Source organism: Camelus bactrianus, chromosome 20 (genome assembly GCF_048773025.1).
Source record: "Camelus bactrianus isolate YW-2024 breed Bactrian camel chromosome 20, ASM4877302v1, whole genome shotgun sequence".
NCBI classification, from domain to species: domain Eukaryota; kingdom Metazoa; phylum Chordata; class Mammalia; order Artiodactyla; family Camelidae; genus Camelus; species Camelus bactrianus.
In genome coordinates this window covers 5,871,731-5,892,921 of record NC_133558.1, presented here as the reverse complement: position 1 = coordinate 5,892,921, position 21,191 = coordinate 5,871,731, and the positions used below count along the sequence as shown (strand labels likewise).

The 21,191-nt window shown below is 40.3% G+C and overlaps 2 long non-coding RNA genes across 6 annotated transcripts in view; one reads left to right on the top strand and one right to left on the bottom strand.

The window, feature by feature from the left end:
- LOC105061627 (uncharacterized) overlaps nt 1-21,191 on the bottom strand; it is a 51,718-nt gene that overhangs the window by 559 nt on the left and 29,968 nt on the right. For 2 of the 5 annotated variants that reach the window (XR_006721548.2, XR_012500946.1), the window contains exons 4-7: nt 12,793-12,951; nt 11,937-12,361; nt 10,858-10,973; nt 179-4,298 (exon numbers count right to left, since the gene is read on the bottom strand). This is a non-coding gene — a long non-coding RNA (uncharacterized LOC105061627). Of the gene's footprint in view, nt 1-178; nt 4,299-10,857; nt 10,974-11,936; nt 12,362-12,792; nt 12,952-21,191 lie in introns of those variants that run through there. The other 3 variants (XR_012500947.1, XR_834615.3, XR_006721549.2) reach the window with 3 other exon arrangements.
- On the top strand, nt 54-19,556 carry LOC123614069 (uncharacterized). The gene is made up of 3 exons (XR_006721550.2): nt 54-180; nt 11,622-11,768; nt 13,540-19,556. It is a non-coding gene; the product is annotated as an uncharacterized LOC123614069 (long non-coding RNA).

The following is a 21,191-nucleotide window of genomic DNA, read 5'->3' as shown; positions in this document are numbered from 1 at the left end:
AGCCATGGCGTGCAGGCCAGCATCTCCAGCTGTGACCTCCAACAGCCGGACGAAATTCCTGTGTCTGCACTTGGTCCCGGAGGTATCACTTCTCATGTAGCCGTGTACACCGTTTATCCCAGTGGGTTCCAAGAGCTGTACCGCCACTTTCTTAGACTCCCTAGCGGTGCCATTGTCGAGGTGAGTATGTATGGAAATATTTTAATGCAAATGCTGTGTGTGTCGTAGTGCATGAATGTACGTGGGTGTGTTTATACTTGATTTCAAAGGCTTCAAAACTACTTTGCAAACATATTGTAACTGATGCTTCTAACACCCTAGAAGACTTGGAGATATAGTGTTTTCCTACTGAAACAAAGGTATCACGTAAGAAAAAAAAAATGTTTCTGTGTGTAGCTATTAGGAGAGAGACAGGAAACAAATCACGTAAGATAATTTAGGATTTTTACCTGCGTAACTTTGACTTAGTGAATATTTGTAAACATCAGCAGGTTGATGAAGAAGAGATCTGAGTCTACAGACACCTTGGTGCCTCAGGAAAGCGCATGGCCCTTGGCTTAAGTGATCTCACAAACAATGAATGAGATGGTGGAATTTCCTATTTTCCCCATGAGATAAATCTGAAAATAATAAAGAAAACTTCTATCCTGAAATCTTTAAAAACTTTTTAGGGTAGCATTTGGCAAAGATCTTAAAGTTGTGTTTCCTCCTAAAAACTCAAAGTCTTTAGGTGAGCTGAGTTCAAAAAACAAAACAAAACAAAGAAACAAAACAAAACACCCTCTTACATTGCTTCATATTCTCAGAATCCTAGCTTCACGACACGCTGAAACCCGAGGTTCCCATTAGTCTCAGCAGGGCTGCTGCGTTGTGAGGTCTGGAGGAGTCATTCCCCACTATTTGGTGGGAATGAAGGGCGGGGGAGAAGGAGGATTCAGATTTACATCCCATTCGCTTCCCTGGTCTTGCTGGCATAAAACTCACTTAGCAGTGGCACAATACTAGTTGTTAAGAATTTGCAGAATGAAGAATCTTTCTGTTCCCATCGCACATGCCCTATGGATTTTAGCTATCGTTGTTTCTGTTATGAAGTTGATGAAAGCGTGTCCTCGTACAAATCCATTTGAATCTAACCCTGAAGGAATTTCTAGTTGTTTAGAGTGCAATCTTGGGGGGCAGGTGCTTCCCCTTTTTAACAATACAAGGGTTTGGTACGTGAGTGGCTCACAGAGGCACTCTACTCAGAGAAGCAGAGATGGGCTAGACAAGGGTCCTCATCATTCCATGTCCCCCGCCTAGTGAGGCATGACGTCAGAGGGGACTGTGTCTACCATAGACAGTACATTGCAGCAAAGCACAGGCAGGGTTAGGACTGTAACTGATGCAATTCTTTGGGGGTTTGCGTCACCATTGGCACTCCTGCGTATGATCTGTTTCAGACTTCTGAAACATTTGCTTCAGAAATCTCCTTGTGGAACAAAACTGCCACGGCTTAATTTTTTTTTTTTTTAATTTGCACAAGCATGTGCTTAAATATGCATCCACACCATGCACTGAGAAAACTGGAGAAGCAAGGCTGTCAGAGGTGTCTGTCTTTCTGCTGCAAAGCATCTTGTAGCTTGTAGTCCTTGGGTCCCACTGGGAAGCCCAGGTATAAGGTGGCCTGTTCTTATAAGCAGAGCAATCATCTGGGCCCTTTAATCCACTCCCTCCTGCACTTGCTCTGGGACCTTGGTTTAGTCATTTCCCACTGCTCTGCCGACTACATCCTTGTCTGTAAAACTGGGTTATGAAAACTTACTCCTCCTGCCTCATGGGGATTTGGGACAGATTAATGCGGTAACATCGGCAACGAGTTTTAGTTCTTTTTTAAAAAGGCGTGATAAACATTACAAAGTTCTATGGATCATGTGCAGTTAAATCCATTCAACATTTAAACCTTTTTTTCCAAGTCCTAGTAGTAAGATTATGCTAAAAAGAAAATAACTTTTGGAAGGACTGAGAGGTGGGGCGGTAGGTGTCACCGCCCCACCTGGCTCTGGCGGCCTGTGCTGTCCACACCGCTGGAGTGTATGATGGTGGAAGTGTGCCTGGCACGTCCCCCACTGGGAGGCTAATACCGAACCAGCCTGCAAATCCTAACCAGCTAACTAGTCCCAGCAAAGGCACAGGATCCCCCTCCCTCTGGAGTCCGAGTCAAAACTCTACCCACTTATTTCTTTGTGCTTGATGTTACCTGCGTTCACTTCTCCGAAAGCCGTGACATCCTTTTTGAAGGGACTGATCCTCTTCGCACCTTCTCTAACTCTCCTCAGGAGGGCTAGAGTTTATTCTTTAGCCTTTCTAAACTTGTTTCCGGTATTAAACTGTGTCTCCCAGAGGCCAGGAACCATAAAAATCACACCAGTCCCAGTGCACACTGAAGACGAGGCAGGTTTTCTTTCAGCCACTCGCCTGGCTATTCAACCACCTTCCTCCTTTCCTCTCTTTCTCCTGACCCCTAACAGGCCCAGCTGGGTCTGTTACTGGCTTTTTGAGCTACAGAACATGAACTTGGAATGGACTGGAGACTGGTCTTTTGCAACTTCAGGGAGAAATGAAATTCACATATTGTCTTTCCCAAAGAACTATGTATTGTAAAGACATTTCCAACAACAGGTTATACTTTCTGGATGAAAGAAACATCTATTGAACTTTCAAAATTATAGTTTGTAAGTAGTCACCTATGTGGACTCAAGTTCAGGTCTGCCTTTGACTTTCCTGTCTCTGTCCTTGGCGCGTGGCTACTGCTCAGTGGGCTCTCTCACATTGCACTGAATTTCTGGGTGGCAGGTTATGCTGCTTGACGGGTAGCTGTGCACCACGAGATCTTTTCCATTAACACCCACATGATGTGAATCGAGGGAACTTACACGGAGGAAAGAAGTTGGATCCGTTTAGAGATGCCTGTAAGATTTACGCCACATTTCGGTGGAATATTCTGCTAGGGGAAGAAACAGGTAACTGCCTCTGGGCCTAATTTATTTACAGATTAGATATGGCAATAAACACGAAACAGTGATGGATGAAACTCTGCTTTACCGTTGTAACTGGAGCTGTATTCTCAGAGGTTTTATGGTAATTTTTTTTTTTTGCATTCTTTTTTTTATTGACGGATAGTCAGTTACAGTGTGTCAGTTTCTGGTGTAGAGCATCATGTTTCAGTCATACATATATATACATATATTTCTTTTCATGTTCTTTTTCATTATAGGTCACTACATGATACTGAATATAGCTCCCTAGACAGTAGAAACTTGTTGTTCATCTATTTTATGTATAGAAGTTAGTATCTGCAGAGGTTTTATGGCCGTTTGTAAATAGGGTGTCAAGTATCCTAAGTTCCTTCTGCATTTAACACAGCTTTAACTTGTGACAGGAGTGATTTCTAAGTCTCTCCTAATTCTGATATGAAATATAGGTCACGTATTAACCTTTTCTTTTTTTTTTTCTCAATAAAACCTTAGCAATTTGAATTTGAAATAAGTTATCTTCATATTTTAAATATTTTTTGGTGAAAATTCATGGTTTTGGAACAGAATGACTTCTGCACTATAAAGAGGTCACAACTCACCAGGCTGAAATAGGAGTGATGCCACAAACGATCTTTCTTGTGGATTTACGTTCACCATTTTTTTCCAACCAGGCCTCGGACCCCGGATGACACACACAAAGCTCTTACAGCGTTCTACGCATTTTGCTTTAAAAGCATAAAATCCCCTCCACGCTTGTCCGAGACGGCCCCTGGTCTTTCAGGAGGTGAGGGGCTCTCCTGAATTCTGTTTTTACCAGCCCTCTGAGGCTGGGCGATTTGATTTCGCTGAGCCCCCGCAGAGGAGCGCTCTGCCTCTGTTCCGTAGCTTGAGTCTTTCTGTAGGTACGAAGTTATTCTAAAGTTTGCAGGGCTACAAAACCTAGAAACCCAGGCAAGACTAGCGCAGATTCATCAAGTCACAAATAAGCTTTCCGATCCCAGGGTAACCACCGCAATTAAGTCAGTCCTCGGAGCATTAGCGGGGGTGGAATGGGAAAAGGGTTTTTTTTTTTTTGTCATTAGAGGCGGTGTCACCTGGTGGTCTGAGCAGGGAAGAGGGAGTCAGGAACTCAGCGATCTAACAGAGGCGCCGTGAGGCCCTGCCGCGTGGCTTCGGGCGAATCTCCCAGCCTCTGGGGGACGGGCTCACCTACTTTGAATCTCCCATCTGAAGAGCTCCTTACCCAGGGCCAGGAGATGCACAGCAGGAAGCCGGATTCCTTGTCTGCAAAATGAGAATATTAATACTTGCCTAAATAACACATTAACCAATTAGTGGTTGTTAAATGTTCTGCTGATGGAAAGCAGCAGGAGGAGGAAGGCGCAAACAAACCCGGAGCCGCAGTGCTACGGTTAGACGGGTTCACCCAGGTCGGCCTTCTCTCCTGCTCGGGGGACTGAGTGACCGCCCGTCAGCGCGCAGAGCAGGTGGCGGGGGGCCGGGCCTCACTTGCGGTATTGTCCTCCGCGAGGAGGCTGCGAAGGAACCCGACTTCGTCTTGCAAGGCTGCGCGGAGCTCTGACTACATGCAGGGGGAGGAGTCGTACTTTGTCCTTGAATCAGTGACTTGAGCCGCAGAACATAATTCAAATAACTGAGAGTTTTCAGGTTTAACTCTTCTATTTTAGTTTCTTTCAGAAAAGACTACTTACTGTAAAATTCCCATATCCATCTGATACAATGACACATTTGCCGTGTGTGTGTGTGTGTGTGTGTGTGTGAGAGAGAGAGAGAGAGAGAGAGACAGAAATGTGGAAGAGAAGTCAAAGGGGAAATACTGAACAATGGGAGTCTCCAGAAATTATTCATTAAACATATATAAATTGTTGGAAAATTCCTCCATCCAATTTTTCCTTTTGTTGAGTCATTGGCCATGGGAAGGGCAAAGCCATCCTTGTGTTTCTCATTGTGCATAGTTTTAGGCTGGCCTACAGAAATATTAGAATTAATTCATTTATGCAAATAGAAGAAAGTCAGCTTTTCATTTCCCAAGTTTAGAACACTTTCCGTTTTGTGCACAACACCTGCGTGAGAAGCCGCAGTCGGTCAGTCCTTGGGGCCTCTTTGCTTAGGTGACAATATTGAAACTATACATGAAAATGAAGTAGAGTAGCAACAGTTATTTTTTGCATGAGACTTTGCATAAAGTATTGCCCAAAATGTCAAGTCCAGGGTTGTCTTTTATTTCTGCTACATCTATTGATTTTTTTAAAAATCGGTTCCTAATACTGTTTTGCCTTTTCTTTTTCCTAAAAATGATTGGCTATTGCCATAAACCGAAGAGGGACATCATTCTGTTACATCTAAAACCTAGACCTCATTTTAAGCCACAGATTATAAAAAACCAGAATGCAGGAGCAAAGGAGAATTCAATGATCTGACATGTTTGAATGTAATGTCACTTATAAAACATTCTCCTGTCATACTACCATGAAAAGTCTTAAAATGATACATTTAGTAATCATTTAGGTATATATTAAATATAGACAGGCATTTATCTCTCTTTTAAAATTACTTGACAAAATTATTATTCCCACAGGTATGTGTCAAAATAGTGATTTTATTTGTCTGTAATAATTAGGTCAGTGCGACTTGCTACGACATGGTTTGCTTTTCACAAAACTAAGCTAGATGGTTCTTACCTCAGGCTTAATTTATTATTTATATATTTAATGGGTAACTTGTAAGAGGGAAAAATAGCACATTTTTTAAAAATCAGCACACTTTTAAAATAAATACAACAGATTGCAGATGTATTTTCAGAAAACGTAGCTATTTACTTCCAGAAAGCTATTTTATTATTTGACCTATTTTTAAAGGTCAAAAATGTAACTGTGAATTAATTTTTAGTAAAACTATGTTTGGTTTCTTTAGAAAATCCTTAGAAAATCATGAAGAAATATTTTTGTTCTATTTTATATATATTAAGATGTGATTTTAAAAAACACTTTAGAGATACAGGTCTTTTCTAAAATAACTTCTCTCGTTCAGTCTTACAAAATATTACATTTCCCCCTACTTCATTTGTACACATAATTTGAGACAGTCATTGATTGGCAGCTCCAGTTTTTTACCGACTGCATATTTGTTATTGGTGTCTATAAAAAGAATAATCAGATACATATTTTTGAAAATACTCAGAAAATAATTTTCAGCACTTTAGATTTCCTTTGCCTCTCCAAATAATTGAATTTATGAAGGTTGTGGGAAAGCCCTGCTCTGTTACTGCATTTATATATCTATTGGAAATAATACATATACATATGATGTTCTGAAGAAGAAAAACTTCATAGGATTCTAAGTCTTGAGAAATGTTTTAAAAGGTATAATAAGTGAGAAGAAGCAGTTTTAAAAAATAAGCCTTGATCTACCAACTAAAACATGGTTAAATATCTATTGTGAACATTAGAGACGTGAAAAAGCTAAATCTTTATTGGACAGTCATTGAAGAGCGGATGTTTTACCTTGAGTAAAATATGCCCACTTTTACTTCTGTATATTTTTCTCTCTTATTGAATTGGAATTTGTAAACCATGACTTGAAGGGTGCCCTTCTAAATGTGAAAAAAAAAATTTATGCTTTTTATTTATTAATCTTAAGTTACTAGAAATTTGGAACTTTTTTGAGTTTTTACATTATGAATACACTTATTTAAAAATGTTTTTGCCAGTTTTCTTGAGGAATCATTGACATATATTACTGTCTGAGTTTAAGGTGTGGCATGATGGCTTGATATACATATACTGTGAAATGATTAACATGATAGGTTTAGTTGACCTCCATTGTCTCATAGAGATAAAATAAAATGAAAATAACCAAATTTTCCCCTTGATGAGAATTCTTAGGATCTGCTCTCTTAACAGCTTTCCTGTGCATCACACAGCAGTGCTAACTACAGTCATCATGTTTGGCACTACATTGCCTTATAACTGGATGCTTCTACTTTTTATTTTAAATATATTTTAAATCCACGCATCCCACAGTCAGTGCTGGAGATGAGCATTTCAGCATATGCTATGATACTCCTCGTCAGAGATATTTATCTTGATTCCATTTGACAAAGCTGCCTAACACACTGATTTCTTAAAAAAGTCAAAGCTAATTCACTCACGAAGAAAACAAAATAAGCCACAAACCCCTAAGCATAATTATTTTTCTTTATATTTATATACAGAAATACCATGAAAACATTTTGGTACATTTGGTAATTGTGTCAATATTAAGGACTATCTACAAATGAACTGATTTCTTCCAAGAATCGATAGATTCAGAAGTATAGAGTTTTTCCTTTTCAGTTTATGGAAGAAATTTTTATATAATTACCTGAAATAACTTAATGGTAATATTAAGTTAAACAAGGTAGAAACCATTTGTTTAGGGTCAGCTAATTTTACATATTTGTGTCTTATAAATTATTTTTAATCTTATTTGCATTTAATAAAACATTGACATAAAATCACACAAGTTTGTTTTCTGGGCAGAATCACGTACAGTGTACTGAGTGACACTTAAAAGGCATGAAACAGTAATGGTAGCTTATTTTCTGAAGCAATCTTGACACTAATGCTAAATTACAACTCAGAAACATCTCGCGTTTTTACCTTTATGAGAAAAGGCTTTTTACATATTTAACATAATTCCACGGAAAATAAACTGGAATTATGTATAAAGATACATCTGCTGTAACCAAAGGGCGTTTATTTTCCCCTGTAGAATACTTCCAATGATTTTATTGCCATTTTGTGTCAGTTTCTGAAGGGTATAAAGTACAGTCAGTAAACAAACTAGACTTTTGATTTAAGGTGACAGCTGCTCCTTCAGAAGCAATATTCAGATATTTAATCTTAAGAACGTTGAATGTTCTTTTCTTTACAACCAAGTAAAGTATACTTTTACAAAAATGAAAGGACTGTGTGCTTTGGCCTGTAATTTTCACAGCGGTGATGATCAACACGGCCGCCACTGCCAACAGCCGTCATCGCTGAATCCCAGGGAATTAATCCCAGCGTCAGCCCTTATTCGACTGGGTGAGGAAATTAACAGCCACGCTCTCCTTGTTTCAAAATGCAAAACTTCCTTTCTCTATAATAATGTTGATTCAGCCTATTAATTTACACTGAGTGCTGTATGATTTCTAGTTCTGTTTCTGAAGAGTACAGTTGTAATCTAATTATGAAGACTCTCTGCCCCTAGTCCAGTTGCCTGGATTTCAGGCACAGCGATCTGAGCTCTTTTGGAGAATTTTGCTTCACTATGGAACCGTCGTGGGTTTCACTCGGCCTCCAAACATTGCTGTCTTGTTGCAGTCAGTGAATTACTGCAGTGCATCCCCAAGTCCTATGTGGTCAGCACAATTTAATTAAATTAATTGAATGAAAACGAAATCTGTCCGAATGTTGTATCTATTTTATTATTCCTCCTCCTCGGCCTCTTTACCATATTTATAATGGCCTCTCACTAAATCTTTATCAATGTGGGTTTCTGGCAGCTGAATACGACCCCTTCCACCATGTAGCTCGCAAATAAAGTCAACTTCATTTTTTAAATTAGACACTTGAGGATATAGCTACCCTTATTAGCAATCAATTCGCTAACTCGTTCTTAAGGCCTGTTTTAACACAATTTCTAAGAAATCCTGGGACTTTTTTATACCGAGGTCCAGCCCGCTTCAAGCACAAGACAGGAGGAAGATAACATATGTTGTTGTCTCTGTGGCCATGGGTGTTTCTGTTGACCACAAGCTCCATACGTCCACACGCCCTTAAAGATGCTTGTCTGTCTCTGCAGAAATCCTTTCCAGGCCACACTGCCTGGCAATGCCACTGAGATGTCCCTGCTGTCAGGGGGGGACATCTGCGAATGTGTCTGCGAATTTGTGACACTGTGGTGGGGCCTGAGTAGATAGTCAAGTCCTCTGTGGCTTCTGCCTCAGCCAAATAATGTGCCAGAACTAATTTTCCTCCAAAAAAAGTTGATTGTGAGGGTTTTTTGCCATTTTTCAAATTGTTTCTATGAATGGGTCAAATTTGGAGTCTCTTTCTCGGTCAATTTCATGGATGTTCCTTGTTATTTCTTAGAGCTAGATCCTGACAGAATTACCAGCCCAAAGAATATGAGAATTGAAAAGGACAAATATTTATGAATGCATTTGTTACACACATAAATATACATCTCCAAATTGCCCTCCAGAAAAGTTGAACAAACAGACTCACCACTGCGGTGAATGGGACGTTGGCCCAACATTTAATGATCTTTTTGGCCACAGCCACACAAACTAAGCTGTCTGTAACTTAAAGAGATAGTGCTGTGTTTGAAATACGAAACCATGTGGATATGATAGTTCACTGTCATCTTCTGCCTTTGAAAAATGTGACAAGACTAGCTTGGTTTTTGTTTTTAAAGCCTGGCACATTTAAATACAAGCCTGCCGTGAGATCTTGGGTGTTCGTCATATTTATTTTCTGGGATTTCCTCCCAGTAGTCAATGAAACTCACTCATAAAATAAAATAAGTAAGATTATAATATTATTAGCTTATTTCTTCTAGCACAAATCATTTGAGATAAGTGACTCTAAACAGATTCCATAATTGGAAACTGAAACATCTTCCACAAGAATTAACTAAGAAGTGAGAAGTAAGTTTCTTTAGCAACTATAATTAAGGCTAGTTATATTTTTATTCCCTCTTTCCCAAACCTGTCTGACCAAAGTATATTTGTAATTTGATGTATATTCACATAGACGTACAAATCATTTTACTCAAGTACATTTTTGATACATTTGTGATGGCAGCTGTAATGAGGACAAAGGGAATAGTTTAAAATTGTAGGAGTAAATTTAAAAAAAAAACAGTGGAAGCCAGAAGGCGACATGCTGCTGGCCCATGGCCCTGCTGTTGTACGTCAGGGTAGAGGAATGCTTCTGGGCAATTAAATGATTCACTTAGGAAGTCCCTCAAATACTGAGCAAATTAAACCCCTCCTGCCCCATCTCCCCTCTTGCCCGCACACTCTGGGCTCTTTAAGGAGTTCCTGTTAATAAAGACAGAGTCCTGAGCAGGGAGACATCCCGATAGTTCATTACCTGGAAGAAAAGTGACGATTGAAGCTTTACTCTGAATCTAATTCTCAATAATAGAGAAAGATTGTGAATGACAGAAAACTTAGAAGAAAGTGACCTTGTCATTCTGGAATTCCTAATTCTGGAGAAGGCTTAATGCCACCCAACTTGATAGTAAGAATATGCATTTCGGAATTTCTGGGAACAATTCGCATGATCTATCACATGAGGGCCTAAAAGGGACGGCTTCCCAAGAGGCATAACAAATTCTAGAACTGTGACTGTGAGCTGTATTTTTAGATAGTTTTGATAAGAAAGACATCTCAGTAAATGCTGATGTGGCATAGAAGATGTCCCAATAAACTTAGGCTTTAAAAAGATCATATACTAAGAAGAGCAAAAAAAAAAAATGTATAATGAAGAATAAATAAAAGAGATGGTTAAGAAGAATGATGGGGAAGTAAATGATGGAAAAGTACAACAGAAGTTTAGGTAAATGTGGGTGAAGTGGACTCTGAGAAGACCTGACAAGAGAAAGTCAACAAAAGGAGGAATCAAGGTGTCCAAGGCTATCTATTATTCTTCCTCAGCATTGGTGTATTATTTAGTATATGTCAAATATCTAACCTATTTCTGCTTAATCACAAACTGCTTTTATTAACCCACATAGGTGGGAACGATAGTAGATGTCCCCTTTGCTATCCAGAGACGTGCACTCAGTTTACCAGGGCAGATGTAGCCGTGGCTCCCGGATGTTCCCATCAGCACAGCCTGCAGTTCAAGAGGCCATAAGTTCTGGGGAAAACAGTCGTTCAGCAGAATTCTTGGAAATGTGAGATACCTTCAAGATGTAGGAGAGACAGATGAAGTCAGTGAAATTGATGATTATTATAAACAGCCCAGAAATAAACCCAAACTGTGTGTGACAAGTGAAGCAGGATGTTGGCATGGTAGCTAGTTGCGCTCAAAGACAATTAGTCTTGTGTATACAGAAAGCTTCTCTAGGGACAATGAGTTCCTACTAAAAGGAATGTTGTCCTGTGCTTTCCCGTGATATTTTTGTTTTCTATCCATTTCATCACACAAAAGTCATTAGAGGCAAAACAGAAAATCCCAGTCTTGTATTTTATTTTGACTTTTTTTTTGGTTTCCGTAGGATTAGGATAATTCACTTTTCAAATGTGTTTAAATTGCTAATTATGACCCTGTGTTCTGTATTAGTAAATATTATACAAATGTTCGTTTGTATTTTGGGTGTGTTATAAAATTATTGTCAAAGTCAGAAAGAAATGGAGCCAAGCCATAAAACGTAAATTGAAAGCTTCTGTTAAAATGTGGAATTAGGTTAACAATAATGGAATTTCAGGGCACGTCCAAGCTATAATTTTTTTTTCCAGGGGGAAAAAAATCACAGCTTTTGTTCATTCTGCCTAAATATTTCTTTGAAATGTGATAAGTGAAGATGTGCCATTTTATCACCACTTTTCAGGTGTTTGGCGATATCAGTGGCTTAAAGTTTATCCCCACTGAAGTGCTCACCGCTCTGCAGGAACATTTCAGTGAAACGGACCATACACTGGAAGATTCCTTGGATATTAAATCAAGAGAAATGAAAAGAAGCCATTGAAGTAAAAAGGTACGTTCCCCCTGATTAAAGATTTCCCTCATTGCTGTACACGAATGCCCTGACTAAGAGGTGCTTTTCCTTCTTGTTTTCTTAAAGCTCCATGGTAGGGGCAGGTCATGGTGAGAAGACAACGTCCAGCTTCCTTCTCAGCCTACTGCCTTAGAACACGTAACTTACTCAAAGTCAATAACCGGTGCTGGGAGCCACAGCTGGAAGTCATGGGCGCCCCCAGTAGGTCTTCAGAGAACGCAGACTCCTGCTGACTCCCTTAGCTTAGAGAGAGCTCTGCATCCGCATCTGCCGTGGACCGTGAAGAGGGCCAGGAGGTGGTAGCACACTCTCCTACAGTAGCACTTTTTCATTTGGAGGGAACAGGGGAACGGCTGGAGGGTGACATGACCAAGTCTCAATAAATCCCCTCTCCCCTTCATTTAGCATTTATAAAAAAATCTTGCATCTTCAAGGGTCCTTTGCCCTCCTTGTAGAGCAATAAACACAGAGGGTATCTTCCCTTGTGCTTTTAAGGAAGGGTGAGCAGGTGTTCTGAGAGTCGCTTCTCTCAAACAGAAAGCAGTGTTTGTTAGAGAGGTCGAAATTGGTACCTACAATCGGGAAACATGAACACATCCAATCGTGGTGATTTTTCAATCCCCATCTCTCATTATCGTCTAACTAGTAGGAGATCCTCAATTTTACGTAAGACATTTGCATTAAGGATTACACTACATGTTCCCTCTGTTGGCAGAAATTAGCATATACATCTACTGTCTATTTCTTCCGTCTTTTATGGCTATGATTGAAGGCAGATCTACGTATATCAACATCTCTGTCAACAGATCTCAAGTTTACAGAAACTAGTAAACATTCTAAGCATGTTTTAATGGCTTAAATTACTGCACCTGCACACCTCAGGCTACCGGACTCTTCCTTCAAGATGATGCTTGAATATCAGTGTCAGTGACTTCTTGCCTTCCCCACCGCCACGCCTGCCTGCCAGTGTGATTACTCACAGCTCTCATCACCAGATGCTCACCTCCACATTCACTCAGTAGCTTTCTATCCCACTTGCATGCTTCACGTTTCCCATCGGAGCACGGACTGCCCGTGTGGAGAATTCTTCAGATGTATCTTCCTATTAACCAGACTTAGGACAGTGCTTGGTCCTGTGCAGAAGCTCAGTAAATACCTGCTGCTGGGAAGAGGGTGTGAAGGAGAGATGGGGGAAGGACAAGGGCCTGGCCTTTATCGTGTTACCATTTATGGTGCTGAGACTGAGCCCATCCCACCCCACCCCCGCCCCCGAAAAAGTGGGGCCAGACGTCGTAAGTAAGTTCTACGATGGACCTGTATCTGTACAGAACATCCTAAGGAGAAATGAATGTATACATATATGTCGATTTCTGCATCTTACACTGTGTTTCATTAGATCATCAGGTCGAGCTGATAAAGCAAACGTAGCTGAACTGTCATTTGCATAACTGAATTAGTAAAACTACCCACTGACTTTACAGGTCTGTCGCTTTTGTGTCTGCTTTTCTTACTAAAAGTTACGCTCTCTGAGGGCAGGGGTCGCAGTCTGCTTTAGTTAGCGCGACCCTTCCCGGGCCTCAGTGCCACCCTTTGCGCTAGTAAGTGAGTAGTCAATGTTCGTTGGATAAAAGTATAAACTGATAACCCAAGTTTCACTTAACTTTTTATTTAATTTAATCACAACAGTGAGTTGAATGAACAATGAGAGATCAGCAATCAATTGATACTTTTCTTTTTTTATTTCCTTTAGGGATTGGTGGCCCTAATGGAAGGATGGGTATAATTAAGAAAAACAGTATTTTCTTGCCCCTGAAGACTGCCCGTGGCCACAGTGTATTTCCTAGTCCAAAAAACATCTCCTACCATAGTACTGCAAAGCACGAGTTGTTCAATATTGTAAAATCAAGTCTGCAGAGTGTTTTGTTCTTCTGGCTGATTTATAACTGTTTTCCTTGTCTTTAAAGTGATCTTACTGAGCCTTAAGTATTAGGTAATAGATTCAACATATAAGTTAGTCTAACACTTTCATTAATATTATACGTGTGTGTGTGTGTGTGTGTGTGTGTGTGTGTTGTGGGTAGAGATTCACTAATGTGCCTTTTCTAGAGTCCTTTCTTATTGAAAAGACCCGTGTAATGTTCAAGAACTCAGTGCTATAACTTAGTCCTACATTGATATAAGATTTGGGTACTGTCTTACCTCTGAAGTAAGTACCACATTTGCAGTGGCATTGAAATAAACTAATTTAGACTTTTTTTTTTAGATATAAATGTGTGGTTAGTGTCTTAATAGAAAAATAAATGAAAAAAGGGAACTTTTTATTCTTACAATCAATCCCTCTCATTTTCTGTGGCCCCTTGTGTGTTGCAAATGGTAATTCCATGGATAAGGAGGGGGGGTGGTTTATTTTTTTTAATTTTGGAGGGAGGAAATTAGGTTTACTTTTTTTCCTGGAGGTCCTGGGGATTGAACCCAGGACCTGTGCATGCTAAGCACGTGCTCTACCACTGAGCTGTCCCCGCCCCCTGGTCTTTGTTAATAGATGCTCTACAGGAGCAGCGTGCTCACATGAGAGTCCCCAGTAAACCATCCCCGGTGGACACACATGTACACACAGAGCAGAGTGTTATTTCAAAATTCAAGGTAGGTTTCTGTGGGGCTGTACGTATCTGTAAATTCAGTCATCAGTTTTTCCTCAGTATAATGCTAATAATCATTTTTCAAAAATCTGTAAGTAAAACAAGCTTTGCTTTATCTATAAACTTATCTATAAACTGTGCATATTTTTCCAATTATCTCACGGATAACTTTTCTAGTATTATAGTTACTAGATGACTTGTGTTGTTCACATTGATATTTTTTCTCACACAGAGATAATACACAGTAAAAGCTATGGCTATAATTGAAAACAGTAAATAAAAAATATTTTAATAGATCATTTTTGCTAGTACCCACTGTGCTCTTAATGCCTAAATAGAGTCTCCATTTGAAATTAAATTCTATTAAGGAATAAAAATATAAATAAGAAGGAATTAAAAATTTAAATGCTTGCTGTACATTTAAAATTGAGCTCTGTTAAATTTTCCTTATATTAGGCTCAGTGACAATAGATAGATTACACTGAGTGTCAGTTAAGCAAGTAGATGAAAAATGAGTGATTTTCATCCTTCAGTTAAATATGGTGCTAAGTGGTACGCGCTAGCATTAAAAGCAAATTACTTATCACTTCAACAATCACAGCTTGAGAGCGTTCTAGTAGAAGCTATATTTCCAGTTTTTCTTGGTCCTCAGTTATATTAAATAAATCAACTGATAATGGTTGGATAAGCAGGAAAAAGCCTGGATGGCATTACGATATTTCCATTTTATAAGTGCCTGTTCAAGGAGCTATCTCCAAAATGGTCTTTTGTGGTCACTAAAAATTCACACTCACGTCTGCGCGTGCGCACGCACGCACGCGCGCACACACACACACACACAGAGTATATACATATTTGTGTACAGGGTCATCTGGTCCCGTTACATGGAACACAAATTCCTTCTACCTCATCACTTCCAGCTGGGCATCCAGCGTAATCTTAAACACCTCCAGGGACGGGAAAATCACCACGGCAAGTGAGAACTCTCACTGCCATCACCACGGGGAGCTCCTTCCAGGAGCTTGCCAACAGCCGTAACTGGCTTTGAGATCCTCGTGAGAACCTGCCAGATACTCCATCTCAGCGCCTGGGCAAACAGTGGGCCCTAACTAGATAGAAGCTGACTGAGTGAAATAAAGTAAGCCTCATCATTTTGTTAATATAAAAACGATGTCATCTTTTACTTTGAATACAGTGCATTTACACATATTTTCCTTTTTGCACCTGAGGAGGAGCTGGGGGCAGGGGAGGGCGGATATACTCAAGGGTGAGGACGTAACTGGTGCTCCCTTCAGGGATCCGGGAAAAGTGCCACTAACCCAAAATTTAATTTTTTGCCTACTCTACCAATGCCTGCAATGCTTTACATAGGATCAACTATCTGTATTAATTAGTGAGACATTGGTCTCGTGGCAGGAACACGGAGATCTGTTGGATGGAGGGTCTGCTTGACATTGGACAGCGAGGACATTTGCAGGATGAGAATAGATTGGAATTTAGAGGCCCTTCTCTGATCGATTTCCTTAATCTGTCAAAATCCTGGGATGAGCTGGAAAATCTTTCCTAAAATGATACAAATTCCTTAAATATAACCTCCCCAACATGTGAGTCACAATAAGAACTCAATAATTAGAAGACAAGTGGATGAAGGAATGAGTGAATGAGTAAGATAGTACAGCATAATGACTAAAAGCTGGGCTCTGAAGTTAGGACCAAGTTGGAATCCTTCTCTATAACTTACTGGCTGTGTGACATTGGACAAGTTACTCAACCTCTCTGAGAGATGTCAAATAGTATTCGCTAATTCACTGACACAGAATTGTGGTTTGGGGATTACATGATGGGACAGAATAGCTGCAGTATCTGAACATTTGATGCACTCTGTCCACCCCCGTCCTGGAAAAAGGCCACCTCACAACAGGCCTCACCTGGTCCAGAGCTGACCGCATGGGATGAGAGTTTCCTGGTCAGGAAGGGAGCTTAAAGGGGTTTCAGCTGAGCTCCAAGAGACAGATTATCACCAGCTAATGTCCTGAAGTTTCTGTTTTCTTCCGAAGCTGACTGTGTATTTTCAGTCCAGCTTGTCTTTGATTGGCCTTGATTCTCCCACTTCGGTTATTCAACTGACTCTACGCTTGATGTGAGCACATAGCCTGATTTTCTTAATGGTCCCCTTTGTGGTGGCAGCAAAAGTAGTTCTAACCAACCTTCTTCCACTCCCTTCATCCCTCATTTCTATTTGCTAATCAGCAAATAGTTTTCTTTAAGTTCATCCCTTTTTGTAGCACATTGTCAAGTGCAGCCGGGAGTATCCAACACGTGCTCCTAATATTCTGTTTTTTCCATGTTTTCAGATCCTAGACACGAGCTCATTAGATAGATTACAACTCCCAAGTTACTGCTGGGAACAACTGCTAGTTTAAGTAGGAAAGGTTATGCCTTGCAACTGCTCCACGTCCTGCACAGGCCCCCCAGGCTCTGCACAGCACTGTCATCGTTCTCACCCCGCGCTCAGGTAGATGGCGGAACCGCCCGCTAGCATGCTGCCGGCTGCCCCAGCAGAGGAGAAGGAATATGAGGCAGCATGGCAGGCTCTTAAGCTTCTAGGAAGATGTGAACCATGTCTCTTCCACTCACAGGATCAAAGCAAGCAGCACGGTCACAGAAAGGTGGGAATTCATCTGGGGGAGCTGGGTCAGACGCGAACAGCCACCCTGACTCGTACCGCTCCCCTGGGCTCCACGGCAACCGTTCCGGAACTCCTGCATGTACTTTGAAAGTCACCCCAGAATCTGACTCACTATCACCCAATTCTCCACCGCTATCGCTCTCTTGGATTTTTGCAGTTTTCTCCGACGGATTTCCCTGTCTCTACTCTCACCTCACTGACCCACTCTCAATGCATTAACTGATGTGACCCTTTACAAATAAGTCAAAACACGTGACTCGTTTGCGCAGACTCTCCGCTGGGTCAGCATAAAAGGCAGAGCCCTCAGGATGACCGCAAGTCACAGGCAGCCGAGTCAGTATCTCCTTAGCTCAGCCGTGCGTGCTCTTGCCTGAATTCACTAAGCCATCAGTCTGGCTTTTTCCTATTCCCCAAACATACCTGTTTTTTCAGCTGAAAGGGTCATTCCAGGCTGCCTGCTAAAGCTGGCACGGACACCACTAAACCCTTCCCGGGATCTACCAGCTAACCCTTTCGCCTCTTCCTTGCTCAAATGGCACCTTCTCACTGGAAGCAAACACTGACCCCTCTATTAAAAAAATTGCATCTCACAACCACCCACTAGAGAGCCCTCTAAATCTGATGAGCTTCTCCCCTGGGACATTTAGGGTCCTCCGGCCCCTACCTCTTGGGTCATTTCTTACGCAGATCAATTTAACTCTTACTGACCACAAGCTCAGGCTTTTACACACAGCCGGCTGCAGGAGGATCAGCCACTGAACAAGCTTTCAAAAGTGTGTGCACACCAAAAGTTCTCCCTAGGAGCAATCCTCATAACAGCTGCTGGGAAGAATACGTACAGGTGAAACAGAAGAAAAACAAGACAAAAACAAAAACAAACAAAACCCAGCTTCATTATGAGTCATGAGGCGAACTTAATACTTTTAATAGTTAATAACCCTGGAAACAATCTTTTAATACTTTGTTTTAGGAGGCCATGGGTGGCTCCTGGAAATTTGTATTTTTAAAAGGCATGAATGTAATTATGACAATCTTCCAGCTACCCACTAATACAGATGGCATGAACAATACAACAAATCAGGGTAATTTACACACAAGAATGTTAATGTTTTATAATGTCAACATAAAATCATGTTTTCTTGTGCTCATGGCACATTTATAAAATTATATTATATAATAGGATTCTCCAACAAAAGAGAACAAAATTACTAAATCACACAAAACAGAAGTTGTACAATACATAGTCAGATAATAATGCACAAAAAGCAATTTAAAAATTATGCAAGTTGTATTAAAAGGATACATGTTGAGGAGCTTTTTAAATTACTTGTGGGCCAAAGAGGAAATAAAAATTGCAATCATAAGTTATTAAGAAATTAATGATAATGAAGCAATTAGAATGCTATTTATGAAAACTTATGAGATGTAGCCAAAGCTACATTCAGATAGAAACACTTTTATTATTTAAACAAATGAAATCAAGGTTAGAAAAAAAATATAAAAAAGAATAAATCTTCCAAAGCTGAAAGTCATTCAGAAAATAGGAACATAAATAAATATTAAAAAATTTTAAGTGACAAAGCCCAATATTAGTTTTCACTCTGGTAAGAGTGAGGAAAAAGAGAAAAACTGCAAGCATACAACACTGGAGATCAGAGCAGTGTGGTATAACCACAGATAAAGAAGAGACATAACATATAAAAGTTTAATATCCATAGCTCTGTAGTGATAGATAAACATATTTCAATAGGGTAATATTTCCAAGTATCAAATTTATCTCTGAGAGGTTCAATTTCTAAATTAATAAACAGAGCAAACATTTTTAAAGGATTTTGGACAACATGCTTCAGAAGAAAATTACTTAGGCTAGATGGATTTCTTATTGAAATAAAATAATTAAGGAACTAATAAATCCTATGCAATTTAAATTATTCTAAATAACTGAAGACTATGAGTTATTAACCATTTTAAGTCTATATGAGCTGAATACATATATATGAGACTGGTGGCTAGCCCACAGGGATGTCGAGAACACGCCCTCTATCCACACACAGACATTCGTACAAACACAAGAACTACGGACTGGAGGAAAAGATGAGCACGTTCTGTACAGCACTAAACTAAGAACACTATCCTGTCCCTAAAAAAGTTTTACTTAATTGCTGAACAATGACGCATCATTAAAAAGTATATTAGTACATGCATAACATTAGTAAAATAAAAATAAAAATGATCTTATTGATAGAGTTTATAATCAATTCCCGTACTTCAGTCAAGAAAGAGAGATTCAGTCAATTGCGCTGGGAGGCTTTAGAGACGTGGCATGGGCAAAAAGGTAAATTAGGACTTTCTGACCACCTTTGCCCCAGTGAACATGAATTCTGACAATATCCACGGATGAGCATACCTTGTGGGAGTCCTGGAGTCCACTGGAGAAGTTCTAGCGCCAAATTGGGTCAAAAAAAAAAAAAAATCCAGGATGAGCTGCATGTACGAGGGTTAAGAGGAACAGTTCCACTTTACATGCAGCATCCCTTCCCCAAGGCAGCGCGGCGCAGTGCCGGGACAAACCCTCCTGGCCAGTGATCTGGCCCATCATGTGAGAAGAGAGCGGGTGTGAGTGAGCATCCAGCTGCCCCAGCTGTGTATGCTGCCGCCAATAAGGCCCGCTTCCTTCCTGCCCGGCCAGGATACTGAGGGTGGGTGAGGTGGGGAGAGCAGCCGCTAGGGCTTGGAGATACTCAAAGGAACCCAGATCCTATTAAACACGTCGCAGCCTCCATCAGAAACCCTGCCCGTGAATCACTGGGGACACCTCCCCTGTGAAACCCCTCAACCGGCCCATGGGCACCCGCAGTGCTCCACCTGTCTCACCCGCACCCCACACCTCCTAGTCAGCACGCCAGGTGCTCACCCACGGGGTGGAGAGTGCAAACCTTTGCAGCTGGCTAGTGATGCGAAAAGCTGGTCTAACTCTACAGGATTTGGAAAAAGCACACAAAGTTGAGAGCATTCAAGACCACCCTAGGAAGAGGTTGTCCTGCCTGAATTTGCAGGATCAGAGAAGCCATATAATCTTAGTAATTTCCCCACCAAGAGGAAAGAAGAAGCGTGGAGCAGGGGTATCCTCGGAAGAAGCCCAAGAAAGCCTGAGAAGCCTTAGCAAGGCAGACAGAAAGTACTCTCTTCTGAAGTCAACGACTAAACATTGGAGGAGGTGACTACCTCTTCACATGCAAAGACAGCAATTCAAGACTTTAAGGAAGATGAAAAAAATCAAGGAAACACAACAGCACCAAAGGAACACAAAAATTTTCCAGTAACTGACCCCCCAAAATGAGAGATTTGTGATTCGCCCAATAAAAACTCAAAATAGTGGCTTTGAGGACGCGCACTATCCCACAAGAACTCAGAAAGGTCTTTCAATGAAATCAGGAAAACAATACATGAACAAAATGAGATTGATAGAGATACAGAAATCATTAAAAACAACAACAACAAAAAAGGAAAAGCAAAAAACTAGAAAATCTGTTGCTGAAGAATACAGTGAATGAAATTTTAAAATGCAATCCAAAGCATCAACAGAAGTGAAGGATAAGATTTTGATGATTGGTCAGGAGTAACTATATGCATATGATTGTACCTATTCATATGGACACTCACTGGGTACAAGCTATTTTATCAAATATATGTATACATCATCTGAATCTATGCATGTCTATGTGCTATTGAAGGTCTGGCGCACAATGACTTTTGAATAAATATTTTGAATAAATATTCAGTGAGTCAACTGAGTGATTGATTAAATAACTAACTCAAATATTTAGGCTCAGGATATCATACATCATTTTTTAAAGATATTTGATGGTTATATTCTATGCAGAAAGTTTTATTGTCCATGCAGTCACATATACCAGTGTTTTCTTCTGTCTGTTCCCCTCTTTTACTAATGTTCCCAATCATGAGATCACATTCTCCCCTCATTGTTCCATGGTTTTATTTTTTAGAATTAACACTTTCATCCATGGAGAACTCACCTTATGGAGGAAAGATTCAGCCTCATTTTCTTTTCGC